Genomic DNA, 21,905 nt, shown 5'->3' on the forward strand with positions numbered 1-21,905 from the left:
TAGAAAAAAAAGTAAAAAAAAAAAAAAAAAGAAAGAAAAGAAAAAAAAAAGACAAGTAAAATTCTGGCATAATTAAATAGTTCACAATCATTTTAAATTATGACTTTAGTGAATACTTAATGATGAGAAAATGTTCATGATATGATAGTGTATGAAAAATGATTCAAAATTATATCTATAGCATGATCTCAACCTGAAGGAAATAAATCAAAATTTTAATAGTGGATATCTCCATACCATCAGATTATAGGTGATATATTTTCTTTATACTTTTCCTATCTTCCACATTTTATAGAGTCAGCATATAAACCTTCATACTGGGGAACAGGAAAAATACAGAAAAAGAAAAATAAGGGAGAGAGACAGAGGAGACAGTGTGAGTGAGAAACTCGCCTCTTTTTTTTCCCCCACAATGTAAATATTCTGGAATTAAAAGATAATTTTCTCCAAACTTATTCTTCATCACCAACCCACACACATAAAATTGCCACCATTTTCCCCCTTTTTTTTCTATCCATAACAAAATGTTGTTTTCAATTCTGGCCTTGAACAACTGAATTAAAAACTTCAAGAAAAACCAGTCCCCCTCCACAGGTAAAATTAGGCTACTATCCCACTATAAAAGAAATCTTAAAATTAAAAAAATAATTACAACCTTCATTTTAGAGTAAACTCTAAAACCAGTTTAGTGGCAGGGGACAAATGCATAATAAGTTTAGGAAAAAGAGAGACAAACAAATAGCACACTTTTAACTAAGGATTTTAGAGTGTTGTTCCTATGCTTAACTTAGAAACTGTTGCCTGGCCAGCACGCTGTATCTCTTAGCAGCCCAGATACCCATAATGTGTTGTTTGGTGATGATGGTGGGCTGGTGCGTGTGTGTGTGCGCACATGTGTCTGAAGTTGGTCGGATGTTCTGATGTGCATAGATTTGTTCTCTGTTACTGAGCTGTTGGGTCAACCAGATGTCTGAACTCTGTGTGTTCTCTCTTGCTTTCTCACTCATGCGTGCTTGCTCTCTCTCTCTCTCTCTCTCTCTCTCTCTCTCTCTCTCTCTCTGTGTGTGTGTGTGTGTGTGTGTGTTGAGTAAGCAAAAGAAGAAAACAGCAAAATACACAATAGTCTTTTTCTTTTCAAAGCAACTTTCATAACTCTAGGCCCCAATGAGTTACGATTTCCTCCTAGTCTGCTTCCTGGGTGGGCATGGTAGGTTCTTACAGCAACTGGAATGGGGAGGCAGAATGGCAGTGAGAAACACTTGATGGTTTGTCAAGATAGTCATTCCAACACCTCATTCTCTTACAGATATTTTTAAATAAAAGAACTTTGCCCCTAAGACCAAAAAAAAAAAAAAAAAAAGTAATAATTCCTGCAGAAAACCAACAAACCTCACATTGAAAGATGCAGGATCACACTGCTAATAAAACATTATGAAACCCTAATAATGAAAATATTATTCACATTTTCCTGTGATTTTTATGCTTGGTAATGAAGCATTTCGAGAGGAGGGAATGAAAGACACAAACGCTGTGGCTGGCATTGTTATTTTGACAGTACAAATAACAGTATTTATGATGGTATTATACAGTTCATATATTTCCCTCTAACAGTGCCAATAAAAGATGGCATTTTCCCAGCATCTACTCTCTGCTCATGTTTTATGTCTTACTTTCCTCAAGGGTTTGAGTGCTTTTCAGCAAACGAGCTAATTTTTCACAGTGGTCAAGGGCAGGGGGAAGCTGGAATTGTGTCTACCACTTGATTGCTATTTTCTTATTAGGTCTCAGAACAGCAAAACGTTCTTTTGTTGTAAAGGGAAATACCACACACATGTGCTCATTACTAATAACTCCTATTTTTTTTCAGGGTTCTTACACCAACCAGGACCCAGTCTTCACATCTATTAATTTAGTCTCCTTTCATGTCTACCCTACAAGGCTGGTATTCTGACTGCACCCATTTTCAGAATGAAAAGACTGAGAATCTTAGATTATGCAAGATTACTTAATGCAATCCGAGACCCACATCTCGCAACGTCAGTGCTTCGGACAGCATCGTTTTGCTTTTTTGCCCTCCCCCCACCACCCCATTGAGGCTTTCATAGCTCACAATCTCACAGACCCTTTAATCACGCACATCCTCCTTTTGGATGTAATAGAAAAGTCAATTAACAAGGTTGCTGGGTGGTGTGGTGGTTTGAGGTGCTGAACTCCCACATGGCTGACCATGGTTCGAGTCCAGAACCCGGCAGCTTGCTTTCTCATTTTCTCTCTCTCTGGTCAAATTAAAAAAATAAAACTAAGTAAAGTTGAATAAAGTAATTATTTTTTAAAAGGATAAAAAGCCAATTAACTTCCACCAATAATACTCGAGGGCCAGCTAGAGGCATGGTAGTTAAAATGTCTGGATCCCACGTGGCCAACTGCACAGTTTAAGTCCGAGACCCAGCAGCTTGAAAAACATGCTGACACATGTGTATGCATACCCAAAATCCCAAGAGGAGAATGGAGAAGGAAGGGATCAACCCTGGGGCATGCTTTCTCACTTTGCCTCTCTGTTTTTCCCCAATGAGTGCAAGCACTTCTAGCCAAAAAAAAAAAAAAAAATTTAAATTTAAATAATAATATTTCTTGACTCCTTCTTCCCTGGAGTCAGTTGTATGACACTGAGTAAGTAACTTCACCCTCCTCAACATCATCTTTATGATCTATAATAGGGAAATATTATAGCTTAGTGTTGGCACTAAATGTGAGCTTAAGAATTGTGACTCATGAGGTTGGCTGGTGGCCTAGTGGTTGAGACGCTGGATCCCACATGGCCAACCATAGTTCAACTCCCAGACCCAGTGGCCCAAAATTCACAATCAATCAATGTTAAAAAAAAAAAAAAAAGAAAAAGAAAGAAAGATAGAAAAATAAGAATTGTGATTCATTTACCCAAGTGATACTCACTAAGCCCGTCTAAAAAGACGCTAGGTGCTAGAACAGCAATGAAAGTGACATAGTTCGCATTCTTGGGACACTAGTTGGTGTAAATTTACATCACTGGACTCCCACATAGTTGACCACAGTTCAAGTCCCAGACCCACCAGCTTGGAACTCATGCTAGGCACATATGTGTGTTTGTGCATGCCCAAAATCCCAAGAGGAGAATGGAGGAGAAGGGATTGTGGCATGGCCATCCCCCCTGTGTGGGGGGCGATTTCTCACTTTCTGCCTCTGTCTCCCCAGCAAGTGCATGCATCCTATAGCAAAAATCTCTTAAAAAAAAAAAAGACAAAGAAAATGACATAGTCCACATTCTCACTGAGCACACAGCAGAAGAGGTAGATACATGCAGAGGTCTTTCTAATTGACTGTGGCTAGTTCTTTAATGTCAGTACCGCGTTGTGACTACTAAAATCTGACCGGCATCAGAAACCTCAACAGACAAAATAACTTCAGAGTAATCTAGAAATATTTCATCATAAATGCTCCCCTCAAAAACAAAGCACACATCTTGTAGAAACCAACAGGCTCCTGCCAGGCAACTTAAGACATCCATTGGTTTGATACAGGAATTGGGTCTTCTTTTGGACAATCATAGCAAAGATCAAATGGTGTCACGTCAACAAATTACTACTCCTGCTGATCGGTATTTTCATTGTTTATAAGTATATACCTGCATGTCTGGGCATCAATCAGCAGGACTGAAATATAGGAAGCCTGGCTAAACGATGACCAGCCAAGAAGAAAAACTATTTTTTAATACTCAGCAAGACTGTACTCTTCAAGAGATTGTCAGTCCCTCTCCACCTCCAACTCTCCCTGACTGCTGAGTACTCCAAAGTAAGGATTCTTAATCTGGCAACCTTAAAAATCTGGGCCAAGGGGATCAGCAGTTGGCATAATGGCTATGTCACTGGACTCCCATGTAATCAACCGTGGTTCAAGTCTTGGACCCAGTAGCTTAAACTCACGCCGGGCGCATGTGTGTGTATGCCCAAGCTCCTGAGAGGAGAATGGAGGAGAAGGGGTTGCGAAGTGGCCATCCCTCATAGGAGGATGATTTCTCACTTTCTGTCTCTCTGTCCATCTCTGTCTTTCTGGTGAATGCATGCGTACTATAGCAAAAAATTCTCAAAAAAAAAAAAATCTGGGCCAAGTAATTATTTGTTGTGTGTGTGGAAAGGGGCAGGGGCCATCCTGTGCAATGTTTAGTAATATCTATGACCTGTGTCTACCAGACACCAGAAAAACCCACACCATACTGGGAATGTCTCGAGGCATGGCCATATGTCCCCTGGAAGGCAAAACCATCCCCAGTTGAGAACCACTGCTGAAAGTGAGGGAGGGGAGAGAGAAGAGGAGAGGAGGGAGAGGAGGAAGAAAGAAAGGGAAGGAGAGGGGAGTGGAGCAACCTCTAGGTTTTATAGGAGTTAAGATCAGCTTAGGATCTAGCCCAGCCTGGCCTGATCCCTTCTCAGATACATTTTCTGTCATTAAGTCAGGGATCAGAAAGGAAGTCATCAAACCTTCCTTTCTCTTTCCCCCTTTTTCCTTTTCCCTTTTCCTTCTCTCCCTTCTTCCCCCACACCTTTCTTTCTTTCTTTCCTTCCTTTCCTTCTTTTCCTTTCTTTTTCCCTCCTTTTTTCTCTCCTTCCTCTTTTCTCTTCTTTCCTTCCTTCCTTTTCTGTTTTCCTTTCTTCCTTTTCTCTCTCTCACTCCCTTTCACTCTCTCAAGCACCACTTCCTCATTCAGCACATGTCACTGGGTTTTAGTGGCAGTTCTAAGGCATACTCTCCTTCAAAACCACCAAGTATTTTAAAGATACCCAAGCAAGGGACCATCAGGTGGTAAAGTGGTTAAGGCACCAGACTCCCACATGGTCAACCAGGGTTCAAGTCCTAGAACAGGCAGCTTAAAATCACACCAGGTATGTACGCATGCGTGCCCAAAATCCCAGGAGGAGAAGGGATTGTGGTATAGCCATCCCCCCCCAGGGGGTATTTCTCACATTCCCTCTTATTGTCTCTCCTGTGAACACGGATGCCTTCCACAAAAGAGCAGAACTACCAGAGCTGGCCACTGGACCTGCACCTTCACCCTGCCACTATTTCTTGAGCTACCACTTCTCTCTAGTACTCAGTTTTATCACCTGACAAGTGAGCTTGAGATGTATTTCCCAAACATCTGTCATTTATACGCTACTCTGAAATTTTCTGTCATATTCACCATCTGCATCGCTGTTTACTTCAATTTTTCTCAAATCTTCATCACTTAACCTAACAAGGAAACTGTGTATCATTTTATATAGAGAGTCACATCCCTAAATAAAAAAAAATGGTACAAATAAAGCTATTAAAGTCTAGCTACACTGGCGAAGTGGGAGTTTGTAAGCATGATGCATGCTCTCTTCAGAAGACAGAGAGACGTGTTCAAGACCCTCCTTTTGGACGATCAATCATAGCAAAGATCAAATGTTATCATGTCAACAAATTACTGCTCTTGCTGATCGGTATTTTTTTTTTATAAATATATACTTGCATGTTTGGGCATCCACCAATTAACAGGACTGAAATATGGGAAGCCTTGCTAAATGACACCACCCCCCAAGAAACAAACTAGCCTTTCTATGTACGAGCGAAAACTGAGAGCCCTGCAGAGGAAAAACTCTCCCCATGTGATTCCCAATCATTTCCTTTTGTGTTTTTAGATCTTCTCAAATCATACTCCTCCTCAGCGGCATGCATGCAACCTTGGGGGGACACAAGACAAGCATTGTCAGGACAAGTTCTTGGTATCACGATCCATTGGCTGGGCTAAGTGCTTGTGTGTAAACGACTCAGCTACTCTGAACCTCGCTTTTTCCATCTGTGACACCAAAATAGCATGGCTGATCAGCAAAGTGCTGATACCACTGACACGCATTTCACCATATTTTGATTTCCGATGCATTTCTGTAGACCTGATGTACCGTAACCATCTTTTTTTATTATTATTTAATTTTATATTTTATGATTTTTAAAATTTGCTACAGGGCACAGAGAGAGAGAGAGAGAAGGAAAGTGAGAAAGCAAGCTGTCAAGTCTAGGATTCAAACTACAGTAGGCCATGTGGGAGTCCAACACCTTGACCACCATGCCACCTGTTGCCCACATCCATTGGCCATTGGACAAACAATGTCAGGACAGGTTCTTGGTATCTCAATTCATTGGCTTGGCTATGGGGTTGTATTTAAATGACTCAACCACTCTGAAACTGTTTTTCCATCTGAGGCACCAAAATAGCATGGCTGATCCTCAAAGTGCTCATGCCAACTTTGACATCCCATTGAACCTTGCTTTGAGGTCCAAATTTTTTTCTTCAGATCTGATGTCCCTTAACCACCATTTTTATTTAAAAAAAAAATTATTGTATATATTTATTATGTTTTTTTTTTTTAATTTGCTGTAAGTCATGCACATTCACCAGAGAGAGCCCAAAAGACAAGGAAAGTGAGAAAGCAAGCTGCCAGGTCTGGGATTCAACACCATTTTATTTAAAAAAAAATTATTGTATATATTTATTATGGTTTTTTTTTTAATTTGCTGTAAGTCATGCACATTCACCAGAGAGAGCCCAAAAGACAAGGAAAGTGAGAAAGCAAGCTGCCAGGTCTGGGATTCAAACCACAGTCGGCCATGTGGGAGTTTAGGGTCTTAGCCACCACACCACCTGCTGGCCCTGGCCCTTGGCCATCTTTGTCTGTGGTCTTTTGAGTCCTTCTTAGGAGGTGACATAGCAAACTCCAGCAAAAACAAAAACCCTTGAGGTAGGTGGTGTTAGGTAATCACGTGACCACCCCCCCTCTGTGCCTCAGTTTTCTTAAGTGAATGAAAATCAGAAAGGCTATCCTACCTGCCCTCATTATTAAATCACACAGGATAATAAAAGTTCTTTGTAAACGGCCAGGTGAGAGATACATGTATTTGTATCAATTTCAGAGCTACTGAGAATTAACTGTGCCTTTTTGTATATGGTCAGTGATAGCCGGGCAGGTCACAGGGTAGCAAAAAATGGAATACTTGGGGTGGTGGGGGTGAGAGCCGGGCAGCTCTCAAGAAGAGAAGTAACCAGGGAACACACTGGAAGGAGGTGCAAGTGTTTGCAACTGGGGTGAAAAAGTTCTGCAAGGAAACCAAGGAAGGAACCAAGAGGCCAAGGATGGGGGGTACGAAATGGAAGAAGGTGTCAGGAGTGAAGAAGGGGTGACTTCGAAAACGTGCCCTCTGGCTTCGGAATCTTTGGCAAGCTCTGCACTTCTGAGGTTCAAGTTTGTTTATTCTTGGCAAAATGCACCCGTCTGTTTCTAAGAGAAAAGTCTTTAAAAGGCTTATAAAATCGACTCAAAAGGCTTTCTGGACATCAAATAGCTCATAAAAAGGAACATTTTGATGAGTTAAGTGTAAATGAATCAGAAACATACGGATTCCATTTCGCCTAATCTGCCATTGGATGGAGAAACGAAGGGGAAAACTACTCAAAGCCAAATCCTTCCGGGGCTTTGCAGACCCCTGAAAACGTGGGAAGCCATTGGCACTGTGGGTGAATCCCTCACCCAACTCTGCCTTACTCTCCTGAACTTCAGTCTCCAAAAATGGCCCAGCTAATGGGCTCATTCTGAGTGATAAAGGGATAGGAAGGGGTAAACAACACGTTCACCATGTGTTGGGATCCTGGTGCTCACTGCCCAGCTACCATGACTGAGGAGGAGGATGTACTTTGTGTGAACTGGGAGACAGAGGAGCATAGACAATGGGAAGACCAAGGAGTTGGGGTGCTCGTCTCAGCTCCCCTGAGGACCAGTTTGTGAACTCAGTCAAGTTAAAGCAGCATGCCTTGATTTGGGTTTCTCCATCTATAAAATAGAGGGGGGGGCTGTCTAGGGAGAACTATGGCAAAGGTTCAGTTTGAAATTGGGGGGCCAGTTAGTATCAGTGTAAAATGTGATGGTCTGAGTGGCTGACCCACATGGGCAGGTTCTGGGATGGTGTCTGGAGACTTCCCTGAATACACTGGGTATGCGCATGCTCATCACCTGGGGCTGGCTGAGGCCAGTGGTGGATTGCAGAGTGGAAACCCTGTTAGGGATTCTTTCTCTCTCTCTCCCTCTCCCTCTCTCCCTCCCTCCCTCCCTCCCTCATAGAAGAGATAAACTTTAAAAAAAAATTATTGTAAAACAGGGACCAGCAGATGGAGTAATGGTAATATTGCTGAACTCCCATGTAGTCGACCACAGTTCAAGTCCCAGACCTGGTGGCTTTAAACTCACACTGGGCACGTGAGGGATGTATGCTCAAAATCCCAAGAGGAAAATGAAGGAGAAGGCATTGTGGTGTGGCCATCACCCCAGGGGTGTGCTTGCTCACTTTCTGTCTCCTTCTGTCTCTCCAGTGAGTGCAGGTACCCTATAGCAAACATCTCCCTCAAGAAAAAAAAAAAAAGTTGTAAAATATAGTAAGGACTCTGTCAAGGATGACCATTGTCCTGAGGCCAACCCCATAGCCTAATAGTTAAGGAAGCCTAATCCCACATGGCTGACTATAGTTTTAATTCCCAGCTTAAGTAGCTTGAAAAACATGCTGGGTACATGTGCATATGTGCCCCAAATCTCAATAGGATGGAGAAGTGGAGGGGAAGGGGTTGCAACATAACCATGCCCTACTGGGGATATTCTTTCCCTTTCCTTCTCTCTGGCAAGTATATCTCTGGCAACGAAAAGAAATAATTTGTTTTAAAGAATGGACACTGGGATCAGCAGGTTGCATGGTGGTTAAGGCACTGAACTCCCATATGGCCGATGGCAGTTCAAGTCCCAGACCTAGCAGTTTGCTTTCACACTTTCTCTTCCCCCACCCTCTCTCTCTCATGCATGTGCCCTATAGCAAGTTTTTAAAAACAAAAATAATAAATAAAATCAAATAGTTATTTTTTTTAAATGACTATCGCTATAATATTGGTTTGTCGGAAAAATCACGACATGTTTTTCTATGCAAAACTGCGTCATGACTTTTCCAATGACCCAATAAAACCTTGCAGAGTAGGCATGAGGTTACGCTCTTTTTTTTTTTTTTTTTGAGAGGTTTTTGCTAGAGGGAGTGTGCAGTCACCGGAAAGACAGAGACAGAAAGCAAGAAATCACCCCCCGGGGAGATGGCCATGCTGCAATCCCTTCTCCTCCATTCTCCTCTCAGGATCTTGGGCACGCACACACATGCCCAGCGCAAGTTTAAGCCACTGGGTACAGGACTTGAACTGTGATCAACTACATGGGAGTCCAGCAACATAGCCATTAAGCCAACTGCTGGTCCCAAGGTCATACCCATTTTAAAGACTGAAAACACTGAGCCCAAGAAAGATCCAGAGTCTCTCTCCAGGTTTCACACCCACTGAAAAGAGCTGACCCACGGCTTTGACTTCAGGCCTTATAATTCTATAGCTAAAGGTCTTTTCATTACATTCCGTGTCTTCCCCCAAAGACTCAAGGATCCCAGCAGAACTGAAAGAATTCCAGAGACCTGGAATTGCCATTCAGTAAGGCTGGTGCTGGGGCCTCCCTCCAACCCTGTGCCGGTAGCCAAGGTAAGTAAGCTACGTGGGCCCTTGTATAAAAAGCTGAAGAACATTCTGATGCCAAGACAGAACTCTCAGAGCTGTTGAGGGATATCTCTGGCTCCAACGCTTTTGTTTTCCTGGTGTGACGGGTTAATAGAATTAGAGAGAAAAAGCCGAAGATGAAAGGAGGCAGAGAAATTTGGAATCATGCTACATTTTCCGCTCACTGTCTCTCTGACTGATGCTCAGTAATGTGGCTATTAAAAAATACATGAAGCGAAATCTAAAGTTAAGAAAAAAAAATGTATGTAAATTGGCGAGGTGGATAATGCTTGGCATGTTCTGCATGTTTTAGCACACGGTTTTATCAAAGGGATAATTACAGCGTGTGGAAAATAGTACATATTGTTTCCATATGAGAGATAAAGAGAGTGTTATAAGTGATTAAAAGGACTCAGGGGTGTGGAATGTTCTCATAACGTGAGGAACTGCTTACATCTTACAATTACAGTTTTGTTGTTGTTAGGTTTTTGCCCTAGGATGCGTGCTTGCCAGGGACACAGAGATAGTGAGAGATAGTGAGAAATACCCCCCCCCTTGGGGGAAGGTCATGCCACAATCCCTTCTCTGTTCTCCTCCCAGAATTTTGGGTATAGGCATGCATACACCCAGCATGATTTTTCAAGCCAACAGGTCTGAGATTCGAACTGTGGTCAGCCATGTGGAACTCCAGTGCTGTAACCACATCACCTGCTAGCTCCAATTATAGTATTTCTCTCTCCTTTTTTAAAATTTTAGACAGAGTTTTTTTGTTATCAGGCATGTGTGCTCACCCAGGAGACAGAGAGAACTAGAGAGACAGAAAGTGAGGAATCGCTCCCTAGGGGAAGTGGCCATGCCCCAACCCCTTCTCCTCCATTCCCCTCTTGGAATTTCGGGCACGCATGTACACGTGCCCACCATGAGTTTTAAGCTGTCAGGTCTGGGACCTGAACTGCTGTCGACACGTTGGAGTTTAGTGACGTAGCCATTACACCATTTGCTGGTCCCCAATGATAGTATTTTTGAGCAAGAATGGCAGAAGTCTTCCTAGTGTTCTGATAGAGGGAAAGCTTCTAAACATCTCTGAATTTGGCCAAACTCCTTTGCAGGATGTTCAAATCCCTTTAATCTCTCCTTTTCATTTTTCAGACAGTTTCATTCCAAGATAAGTCAAGATAGGTCTTTGTATCTATTGGGTCGTAGAAAAGTCATAACACATTTTTACATGGAAAAACCTAGAAAAAGGTGCCATGGCTTTTCCAACAACCCAATGGTATCTTCACCAATAGTCAAATCGTAGATAGGGTTAAAAAAAAAAAGTCTGGAGCCCGGAAACCAAAAGACAGACCACCCAACAAACCAAATGAACAAGAGACTTGAGTAGACACTTTTCCAAAGATAGACAGGTGGTTAACAAGCATGTGAAAAAAATGCACAGCATCCTTTAGTCATTAAGCAAATAAGATCCCACTTCACGCCCATGAAGATGGTTATGCCCATCAAGAAACTGAAAAAGTACAAGTGTTGGCAAGGATGTGGAGAAATCAGAGCCCTCACCTACTGCTGGTGGTAAGGGGAAGTGGTCCTCACTGTGGAAGGCAGTTAACCATTCCTCAAAAAGTTAAAACAGAATAACGACAAGACCCAACAATTCTGCTCCTCCGTTTAAACTCGAAAGATGTCCCTGGCCTGGGTAGAGTGGTGGCCATGTCAGATCAGCCAGGAACAAAACAACCCCTTGTTCATCCCAGCTTGACTTTTGGTCAGTGGCCTTGCCTGATTCATGACTTGGACCCATGGGGGTGGGGTGGGAGGGAGAAGATAGAAAGAAAGACAGGAAGGAAGGAAGGCGAAAACAAGTGCTTGCATACAAACGCTCATAGCAGCAAAATTCACAAGAGCTGAAAGGAGAAAATAACCCAGTCTCATCAACAGATGAATGGATAAACAAAATATGGCATATATGGGGGCCAGCAGGTAGTGTAGTAGTTAAGGCTCCCACATGCTGTACCATGGTTTGAGTTCCTGATTTGGCAGCCTGAAACTCACAATAGGCCGCTGTGTGTGTCCAAAATCCTGGGAGGAAAAACAGAAGCAATTGCAGCGTGGCCATCCCTCCTGGGTGTGATTCTCACTTTCCCTTTCACTGTCTCTAGTGAATGCGCGTGATCTATGGCAAAAACCTTTTTTTAAAAAAAAAAAAATGGTGTATCTGGGAATAAGTGGCATAATGGTTAAATCACTGGACTCCTACATGGCCAGCCATGGTTCGAGTCCCAGACCCAGTGGCTTCAAACCCACACTGGGTGCATGTGTGTGCGTACCCAAAATCCCAAGAGGAGAATGGAGAAGGGATTGTGGTATGTACATCCCCCCTGGGGGGGGTGGTGATTTCTCACTTATCCCCCCAGGTGGGGTGATTTCTCACTTGCTGGCTCTCTTTGTCTCTGTCTCTCTGGTGAGCACACACACCCTATAGTAAAAAGTCTCTCTACAAAAAAGGCCTATCTGTGCAATGGAATATTAGCCATAAAAAGAAATTAGTGATACATGCTACAACAATGCACGAACCTCAGAAACATTAGACTACATGAAAGAACCCCAACATATTTATATAATTCCTTTCAGCTTTCTAGAGAGCACTGTGCTCTCCAGAGAGAGACAAAGAGACAGAGGGAGGAGGAGAGGAGAAAGCACACACACACACACACACACACATACACACAGGCACGCATGCACACACCCAGCATGGTTCTCAAGCCACCAGGTCCAAGACTCAAACTGCGCAGTTGACCATGTGGAATCTGGCTGTTTCAACCACCACATCGCTGACTGGCCCCCAAAAAAAAATAATCCTCTTTTTTTAAAAATATACATTTCCCAGAGATTCTTCATTCACTAAATATTTATACATGTCTCGTCATGTGCCAGGTTCCGTTCTAGAAGCCAAGAACACAAGGTCCCTGTGGACATAGAGCTTGCATACAAGTAGAAAAGATTGGTTTGATTATCACCCACTGCATGCATGCTTTGAAAGTCCATCTTGAACCTCGCGAAGACACACAACTAAACATAAATGAGAAATTACAAAATAGAAGAAAAAGAAGAAACAAAAATGAGCAAGTTAGTGTGATAAAACATGCACAGGATTGATTCTGATTAAATGGGCAGGGAGGTCTCCTCCGAGGGGATATTGGCTTTGAAATCATATAACCAGAAGGAGCCAGCAAAAATCTGGAGTACAAGTGTAGAAGGCCATGGCACCAGCGAATGCAAAGGCCCTGAGGTGGGAATTCAAGTCTACCATGTTTGAAGAACAGAGAAGGGCTAAGAAGAACCAATGGACAGTGACTACATTTGAAGGCAGGGAAGGGAGGCTCAAGGCCAAATCCTTGACCATACATTACACAAGAGACACCATCTCACCATAGACAATTTTTTGAGAGAAATTTTTACTAGAGGGTGTATGCGCTTGTCAGAGAGACAGAGAGAGATGGAGAAACAGAAAGCGAGAAATCACCCCCCCACAGGGGGTATTACCATACCATAATCCCTTCTCCTCCATTCTCCCGTTGGGATTTTGGGCATGCACATACACATGCCTGGCATGAGTTTCAAGCCACCAGGTCCAGGACTCAACATGCAGTCAACTCCATGGGAGTCTAGTGCCTAACCACTACACCACCTGCTGGCCCCCATAGACAATTTAGACAGGACAGATGAAGTAAAAGATTTAAGAGATTGTAGTTACCTATGATTCCAACGCCTAGAGAAGGCTGACCGATGATATTTGAAGGTGTGTCCTTTCAAATATTTTATTTCATATCCCATCATATAAATATATAATTATACATTTACATATAATGCATCTATTACTGAATGTGTTTTAAATATTTTTCTTTATTACACTTAGATATGCTTGCCAGAGAGACAAAAAAAAAAGAAAAGAAAAGAAAAGAAATCCCTGATCACACAGCAATCCCTTCTCCTTCAATCTCTGCTTAGGATTTTGGACACACACACATACACACACACACACGCACGCACGCACGCACGCACCCCATGTAAGTTTCAAGACACCAGTTTCGGGACTCGAACCACTACACACACGTACCCCATGTAAGTTTCAAGACACCAGTTTCGGGACTCGAACCACTGTCCGCCATGTGGGAGTCCCATGCCTTAACCACTATGCCACCTCCTGGCCCCATGGGAAATGATTTTTAACAGCTGCTTAGCCTTCTTGCACCTGCACGCATTTCTCAGTCTCCTACACTGCAGTACCCCTCGTGAGCGGTTTCCGCACCACGGACAATGGCCTGCCCATCTTTATCCTCACAACTCCACACACTTCTCTGATGGCATCCTTGTATAAACACCTCAAAGGGGGATCCCTGGGAAAATGGTTTACACTCTTTTAAGGAACTTGCCCTCAAGACAGAGTTATCAATTTCTCATCACACCCATCCTGTTCAGGTCTGCTGGGTTACTTACTGGCATAAGTATGTCTTCTGAGAAAAATAAATAAATATAAAAGGACAGGGGCCTCCAGGGCTAGCTTACTGAATATCCCTGGATGTCCAAAATGTCATCTTATTTCCCTCTGTCACTCTAGCTTCTTTTCCTGTCTGGAAGTTGGGACACTTATACTTCTGGCCTTCCCTGTTTCTGGGGACATTTCTCCCATGAACCATCTAAGACTTGAAATGAGAGCAGTGGCTGAGGGTCAATCTTTTCTCTCTCTGGTTTTGACGTTACTGAAAGACTTGCACCAGATGAGATCCTCCTTTCTTTCTGCAAAATTAAGAGGTGCAAAAAGATTTCTGGTGCTGACTGCCAGGACCTTTCATAAGCCACTGGTTTTAATATTGGCTTGGCAGCTCTAATAATGATTTCTTTTTTAAAGCACAAGACTTGGAGGCCAACTGCAGAGTGTGGCCATGAACCTGGCCATGAACCCAGTCGTGAACCTGGCTATGAACCCGCTGATGAATCTGGACTCGCTTGAACTGCCAGCAACACCTCCCATAGCCCTCCCACCTTCTACCCAAGACCCCTTTCCATGGCCACTCCTTTTGCCTCCCATTCTCCTACAAGGAGAACCTCAAGGTTCCCAGATTGTAGAGCACAGGATAGCCAAGGGGAGGCATTACCCTAGCTATACATCTACTGAGGCATGGAAATGCGATTGGAAACATGGCTGTGGTTGTTGGTTTCCTTTCAAATCTTTCACATAGGACAAATGAGGAGGAAGATCTCTAGTAAATTCATGGAAAATGTATGTTATGGGAAAATTATGCAAGGATTTCAAGTTTGTGGGTATTTTGTTTGTTTGGTTGGTTTTTTGTTTGTTTTTTTTTTGGCTTGGAGAGATTTTTGCCTTAGGATGTATGGGCTCTCTGGAGGAGAAATTTTTGCCTTAGGATGTATGGGCTCTCTGGAGAGAGAGAGAGAGAGAGAGAGAGAAAATGAGAAATCACCCCCCAATGGGGATGGCCATGCCACAATCTCTTCTCCTCCATTCTCCTCGCAAGATCCCAGGCACACACACATATGTGTCTAGTATGAATTTCAAGCCACCGGGTCCAGGCCTCGAACTGCACTCAGCCATGTGGGAGTCCTGCAACACAACTGCTACATCATCTACTGGTCCCTCATTATCTTTTTTTAAACCAAAATAAACTTGTACTTTATTTTCCCATAACCTTTTCTCTTAACTGCCAGATGGCACATGTGCTCACCAAAGAGATGACCAGATGAAAAAAAGAGGGAGAAAGCACCACCCCTCTCCCACAACAGGGAAGGATCATGCCACAGTCCCTTCTCCGTTTCTCCATCCTGTTGGGATTTGAGACACGCATGCACGCACATACACACATACACATCCAGCATGTTTCTCAAGTCATCAGGGCCAGGACTCAAACCATGGTTGGCCATGTGGGGTCCTGTTCCCTTAACCACTAGACAAGAAGGCCAGCCATTGTTTCATGAATTTTAGTCTCCCTCATACTGCTGTTCCCAGTTTAAAGATGAGAAAACCAAGGAAAAGCATGATAGCTTTGACCCAGGTTATACTATGATCAGCAGAATCAGAAACAGAGTCCGGCCCTATGAAAGCATCTCCCCTCCTATAAGCTTCTGCTGCAAATAGTTCCTTAGCCATGGCCAGTTCCCTGTGGGACCAGGAAGTCAGGAGAGAAGAGAGCCAACCCACAAAAAGCTAGGCTTATTGGGGAGGTGTTTGAAAAAGTCAAGCAGGCAGAGGACACGGAAAGAAAATTGTCCTGTCCCATCACCAATCTCAGAGCTGCCCCGGGGCCACACACTCTTCCTCTGCCTTTCGCAGTGGGTTTTCAAGGTCACTGCTCCATCTCTGCCACCTCCCAGCAGACAGGAGGGTATTAGAGGTGAGACAATGCCTAGCCCAGCTCAAGGAGGAGATAAGGGAAGCTCCCTGCACTTCCCACCCCTGCACTGCTCTGAGATTCCAGCTGAATCTCCAGTCTGAAGACCTCGATGATCTTGTATGGCAGGGAAGCAAATCTCCAAGAAGGATCCCTGTTCCTTTGGAGATAAGGATGGATCTGCTAAATCTTAAGCCTTATCTGTAGGCTCCATGGGATTCTGGAGAGAAGTTGAGGGGTGAAACAGTGTCTTGAGGCTGTGAACTATCTACAAGAACTCGTGAAAATGTCTAAACATGCAGACTATGTAAAAGCAACCTCCTCTTTTCTGCACAAGAGAAAAAGAAAAAGGGAGGCAGTAAGTGGTGTGGTGGTTAGGGCACTGGACTCCCACATGGCTGACTGGTTCCAGTCCCCTAGCTGGTCACTTGCTTTCTCTCTCTCTCTCTCTCGCTCTCTCTCTCTCTCTCTGGTGAATTCACAAGCCCGTACAGCAAATTCAAAATTAATAATAAAATTTTTAAACTTTTAAAGAAAAGAAAGGCAGGCAGCAGGTTGGGTCCTTAGGAGGCTTAGGAAGGGAGGCGCTGAGACCCAGGGTCCCATCAGTCTCAGTTCTTTGCTGGTGGTTCTGGTGGCCTTGCCCCTGTTAACTGGTGAACTCTGCCAATGTATTATTTATATCTATTTTTTTAAATGAGAGATTTTTGCTATAAGGTGTGTGTGCTCACAAGCAAAACAAAGACAGAAAGCAAGAAATCACTCCTCCCCGCCCCGGCAGGATGGTCATGTCACAAGCCCTTCTCCTCCATTCTCCTCTTGGGATTTTGGGCACACACACACACGTGCCTGGAGTGAGCACCAGGTCCAGGATTTGAACTGCGGTTGACCATGAGAGAGTTCAGCAACATAACCATTACCCCATCTGCTGGTCCCTGTATTTACCTAATGTTCATGAACAACACCTGAAACAACACTTGACCACTCAGCCAGAATAGAACTTGGGTCTTGGTTACTCAGTGTCCCTGCAACATATCATGGCATTAAAATGTCCTAGCCACCTTTTGATCCCATTCTTCTCTGTCCAAGCCCCATCCCTTGCCTCCTCCTACATGCAACCAACCAGCAGGAAACTGTACACTCCAATGAACAAGCAAGACCCCACACGGGGTCCACACTATGAGGAAACCAACAGAAGAATACAGAATCCAGGAAGGGGTGGGTGTGCAATGAGATTTGTCAGAAATGCCTGGAGAGTCTCTGGTGTGCTTGCTCAGATGCAGCATCTTCACCCAGGCTGCAATGTGTCTCAGTCAGGGGCACACGGCAGCTACAAGTATTACCTGGCCAGGTGCCATGATCCTGGTCCTATTTCCATTTTGCAGATGCAGAAACTAAGGCTCAGGGAAAATAAGCCACTGACACAAATTTCACAGCATAGCAGTGGCAGAGACAAACACGCAAGCTAGGCAGCGTGGAACACAGCCGACGTTCCAGAGTTATGGGTTTCCACATGGCAGCCACCAGCCACAGGTGGCTACAGAGATGTTGAAATATACCTGTCCCAGGGACCAGCGGTTAGTGTAATGGCTATGTCACTGGACTCCCACGCAATCGACCGCGGTTCAAGTCCCAGGCCTGGTGGCTTAAACTCATGCCGGGTGCGTGTGCGTGCGTGACCAAGATCCCAAGAGGAGAATGGAGGAGAAGGGATTGCGGCATGGGCATCCCCCCTGGGGGGTGATTTCTCGCTTTCTGTCTCTCTCTGTCTGGCGAGCACACGCACCCTATAGCAAAAACCTCTCCAAAGAAAAAAAAAAAAAAGAAAGAAAGAAAGAAAGAAATTTACCTGTCCCAGAGCCAGTTCCACAGCTTAGTGGCTAAGGGAGCTGGGTCCTCTCTGGTGACAGTGGTTCAAATCCAGGTCCTGGCAGTAGTTCCAGCCACAGCAAGTGAAACAGCAAAACAGTATTTTGAGTCTTAAACCTGGCAGTTTGAGCAACACCCTGGGCATGTGTGTATATGTGTATCCAAAATCCCAAGAGGGGGGAGAAATGGAGGAGAAGAGATTTCAGTGTGCCCATTTCCCAGGGAGGGTGCTTTCACATTTTCCTTATCTCAGGCAAGCACACACACCCTTTAGCATTTTAGATCACTTTTGAAGTATGGCAACATTAATTTAAATTATTGGAGAGAGATTTTATAAAATTTGGGGAAGACTTTTCTCTCGTGAATTAGAAAGTCTAAATGATGTATAATGGGTAGACTGAATAGATGCCCTCACTTCCATAGGATGGTTCTGGCTGTCCAAATGGAATTGTTAACTGACATCCCTTTTCATAGACAAATTATATGTCACCCTAAGACTGAGGGTGATTTATACAAGACACTGCTCAGCAGACACAAGTGGTCTTCAAAAGGATCGTACAGTTCCTAAGTGGTAAGGCCAGGACTGAGACCCAAGAAATCTAACTCCCAGCTACCTCATCTTAACCTCTGTTAGCTATCTCCAAAAGAAGATGGGTGTGAAATCCTCACAGTAAAGTGAGGCATACAAGCTTACAGCGGCAGAAAACTGTTCCATCGACAAAAGTGCAGTTTGCTTGGTGAGCACCAGGAAAACGGAACTGCAGAAATACTGTGGGTCATCTCCTCCTGCACATCTCTAATGCTAGAATTAACTCCAAGAAAGTAGGAAGAAACATATAATCCATCAGATGACCAGAAACTACCACAGAGGCACATGAAATATGAAAAGCCAAGAAAATACCTCTCCCCCAAGGGAAAGGAATAACTCCTTACCCTCCACAGACAATGTCATGGAACTTGTGGCAATGTCAGATAAAGAATTTAGAAAATTCATAGTGACAAAGCTAACGAGAGATGCAAGAGAAACGAGACAACTCCAGAAGATGGCAGGAGAAAAAAGACGATGAGTTCCAAGAGATGAGGAAGTTCTTGCACCATCTGAAAGAGGAAATATACACCATAAAAAAAGAATCAAACAGAAATGTTAGAGATGAAGACTGTAATACAGGAAATCAAAACCTCCCTTGAAAGTATTAAAAGTAGATTCAATCATGCAGATCAAATCTCAGATGTAGAAGACAACCTCTGACCTAGAAAAATTCACCAAAAAGATTGAGAAAATAATCCCAAAAAATGAGAATAATATATGAGTAATACTAGATACCATTAAATGCCCAAATATCTGAATAATTGGTATCCCAGAAGGTGAAGAAACTAATAAGGGCATTGATAATCTATTCCATGAAATCCTGGAAGAAAACTTTCCAAACCTAGAGAGGTATTCAAATATCCAGATGTAAGAAATACAAAGGAACTTACATAGAATTAACCCAAGAAGATCTTCCCCAAGGCACATCATAGCCAGATTGACCAAAACCACAGATAAAGACAAGATACTAAAATTGACAAGAGAGAAACATCAAGTTACTTTCAAAGGATATCCCATCACGCTATCAGACCTCTCATCTGAAACAATGCAAACAAGCAAAGAATAGGAAAATATTTTCAAATTGTTAAATGAAAAACAATTTCAGCCAATAATACTATTTTTGGCAAGATTATCCTTCATATGGGAAAAAAAGCCCAAAACATTCTCAGATAAACAAAACCTGAAAGAATTTACCAACACCATACCAGCTCTTTGAGAAGTTCTGAAGGGAGTGCTATACCAGGAAATCTAGACAGATAGACAGAAATAAGAAAACAAAAAAACTACCAAGAAAATGACAAACTTAGTGGTAGGGACAAGTTCAGAAATATCAATAATAATGTTGAATGTTAACATTCAGGATTTAAATGGAAAGATCAGACCATAGTAACACTGCAAATTCAACAAAACAGAGATTACATGATACTAAACTGGTGAAGTAGAATTCTATGACTTATGACTAAAAAATTACTGATTTTCTTCTATGCTTTCTCTTCCAGATTTAAGGATTTTGTTTTCTTTTGAGTTGTAAATAGGCTAAGCAATTTGCTTAATTTTTTTTTTAAATGGAAACAATCTTTTCTCCTTTCCTGATCCACCTGCAATTGGAAAATATTGGTGAGCATTCTTATTCTGTGGCAGAATTGTTATCTGTATCAGGTCAATAAAACAATAATATCTGTTGCCTTGCATCACACATTGAATTCTTAGGGGTTTGGTGCAAATAACAGACCAAATCGGGACTAAACTTATTTTTCTTGCAAATAACTTAGTTTATACCACTCTTTAGTAAAAGGGGGAATAAAGAGAGAAAAAAACGTTTCAGAAGAAAATTACAGTGCACTTGTCACTAGATTTTAACTTTGTCCATATTTTTAGTTTAAGATCTTTTATGAATCAATAAAAAGTGAAAAGAAGTTTAGTGAGGGAGGGAGGACAAAGGGAAAGGAAAAAAAGTAAAAGTACATTTAATTGACAAAAAAAATGAGTAGCTATTTGTATATAGTAATATCTTTGTCTTGACTGATATGCATGGTATTCACGCTGGAAAAGAAATGTACCCTGTAAAGGGATATGTGATTAAATGTAAATAAGTTAAAACAAAGAGAAGAAGAAGATGGACGTGGGGGGGACAGTTACACCAGGACAGCTGGACCAAAGATGGTCTTGTGAGCTGAGCCTACAATGCAGAAACGAGAACTTCACACAGTCCTGTGTCAACTCACCGCCTCCTCTACTCTCGCCTAGCTGACCTTCCTTCATTCCATTTTTGGGATGTAAGAGGGAACGGCCTATCCATCATTTCATCGTACAGATGGTAAATGTGGGCTCTAGAGAAGGCACATGGCTCCCTGAAGCCACTTACTCTTCCATGCATCCAGTCAACATTTATTCACAGACCCCCAGTCAAGTTCTTAGAAGCCAAGGGAGACCCAGGTCCTTCTATATTTAGAGGCTCCTGGGAATAGCCACAGCCTGGAAAAGGGCCAAATAGGATTATGTGCAACCCAGGGTGCGATTTCATGTTCACATGGAACAAAGTAACACACCGGGCACCACTTGGAAAGCAACATGGCAAAGGAATTGTGTTAGTCATATGGTGGTTAAAACATTGGGACCAGTTATGGTTAAGTCACCAGACTCCCAAATGGCTGGACCAGGCCATTTAAAACTCAGGCCAGCTGTGCGTGCATGCAAGCCCAGAATCCCAAGAGGAGAATGGATTGTGGCATGGCCATCCCCCTGGGGGTTGATTTCTTGCTTTCTTGCTTTCTGTCTCTCTGTCTCTCTCTTCCTCTCTGGCAAGTGCATGTGCCATATAGCAAAAATCTCTTTGTTTAAAAAAAAAAAATTAAAGGATATTCATCTTGAAAAACATGCTGCTAGGTTCGGGTGTGTACACATCCAAAATCCCAAGTGGATGAAGAAATAGAGAAGGGATTGGCAGTACATTGAGCTCCATAGAGACAGCGCCGGGGGCAAGTGAGAGCCGGACAGGAACTGGGCGACTCTGTGCCTCGCGGAGGAAAGATAACTAAACATGGGCAAAGGAAATCCTAAGAAGCTGAGAGGCAAAATGTCATCCTATGCATTCTTTATGCAAACTTGCTGGGAGGAGCACAAGAAGAAGCACCCAGATGCTTCAGTCAACTTCTCAGAGTTTTCTAAGAAGTGCCCAGAGAGGTGGAAGACCATGTCTGCTAAAGAGAAAGGAAAGTTTGAAGATATGGCAAAGGCGGACAAGGCCCGTTATGAAAGAGAAATGAAAACCTATATCCCTCCTAAAGGGGAAACAAAAAAGAAGTTCAAGGATCCCAATGCACCCAAGAGGCCTCCTTCGGCCTTTTTCTTGTTCTGTTCTGAATATCGCCCAAAAATCAAAGGAGAACATCCTGGCCTATCCATTGGTGATGTTGCAAAGAAA

General features: G+C 43.0%; 1 long non-coding RNA gene and 1 pseudogene across 1 annotated transcript in view; one reads left to right on the forward strand and one right to left on the reverse strand.

Annotated features, from left to right (window-relative positions):
- Positions 1–21,905, reverse strand: part of LOC106735176 (uncharacterized) — a 152,836-nt gene that overhangs the window by 27,753 nt on the left and 103,178 nt on the right. The window lies entirely within an intron of this gene.
- LOC114008333 (uncharacterized) lies at positions 11,299–11,419 on the forward strand (annotated as a pseudogene).

This window comes from Tupaia chinensis, unplaced genomic scaffold (assembly GCF_000334495.1).
Source record: "Tupaia chinensis unplaced genomic scaffold, TupChi_1.0 Scaffold000320_1, whole genome shotgun sequence".
Lineage (NCBI taxonomy): Eukaryota > Metazoa > Chordata > Mammalia > Scandentia > Tupaiidae > Tupaia > Tupaia belangeri.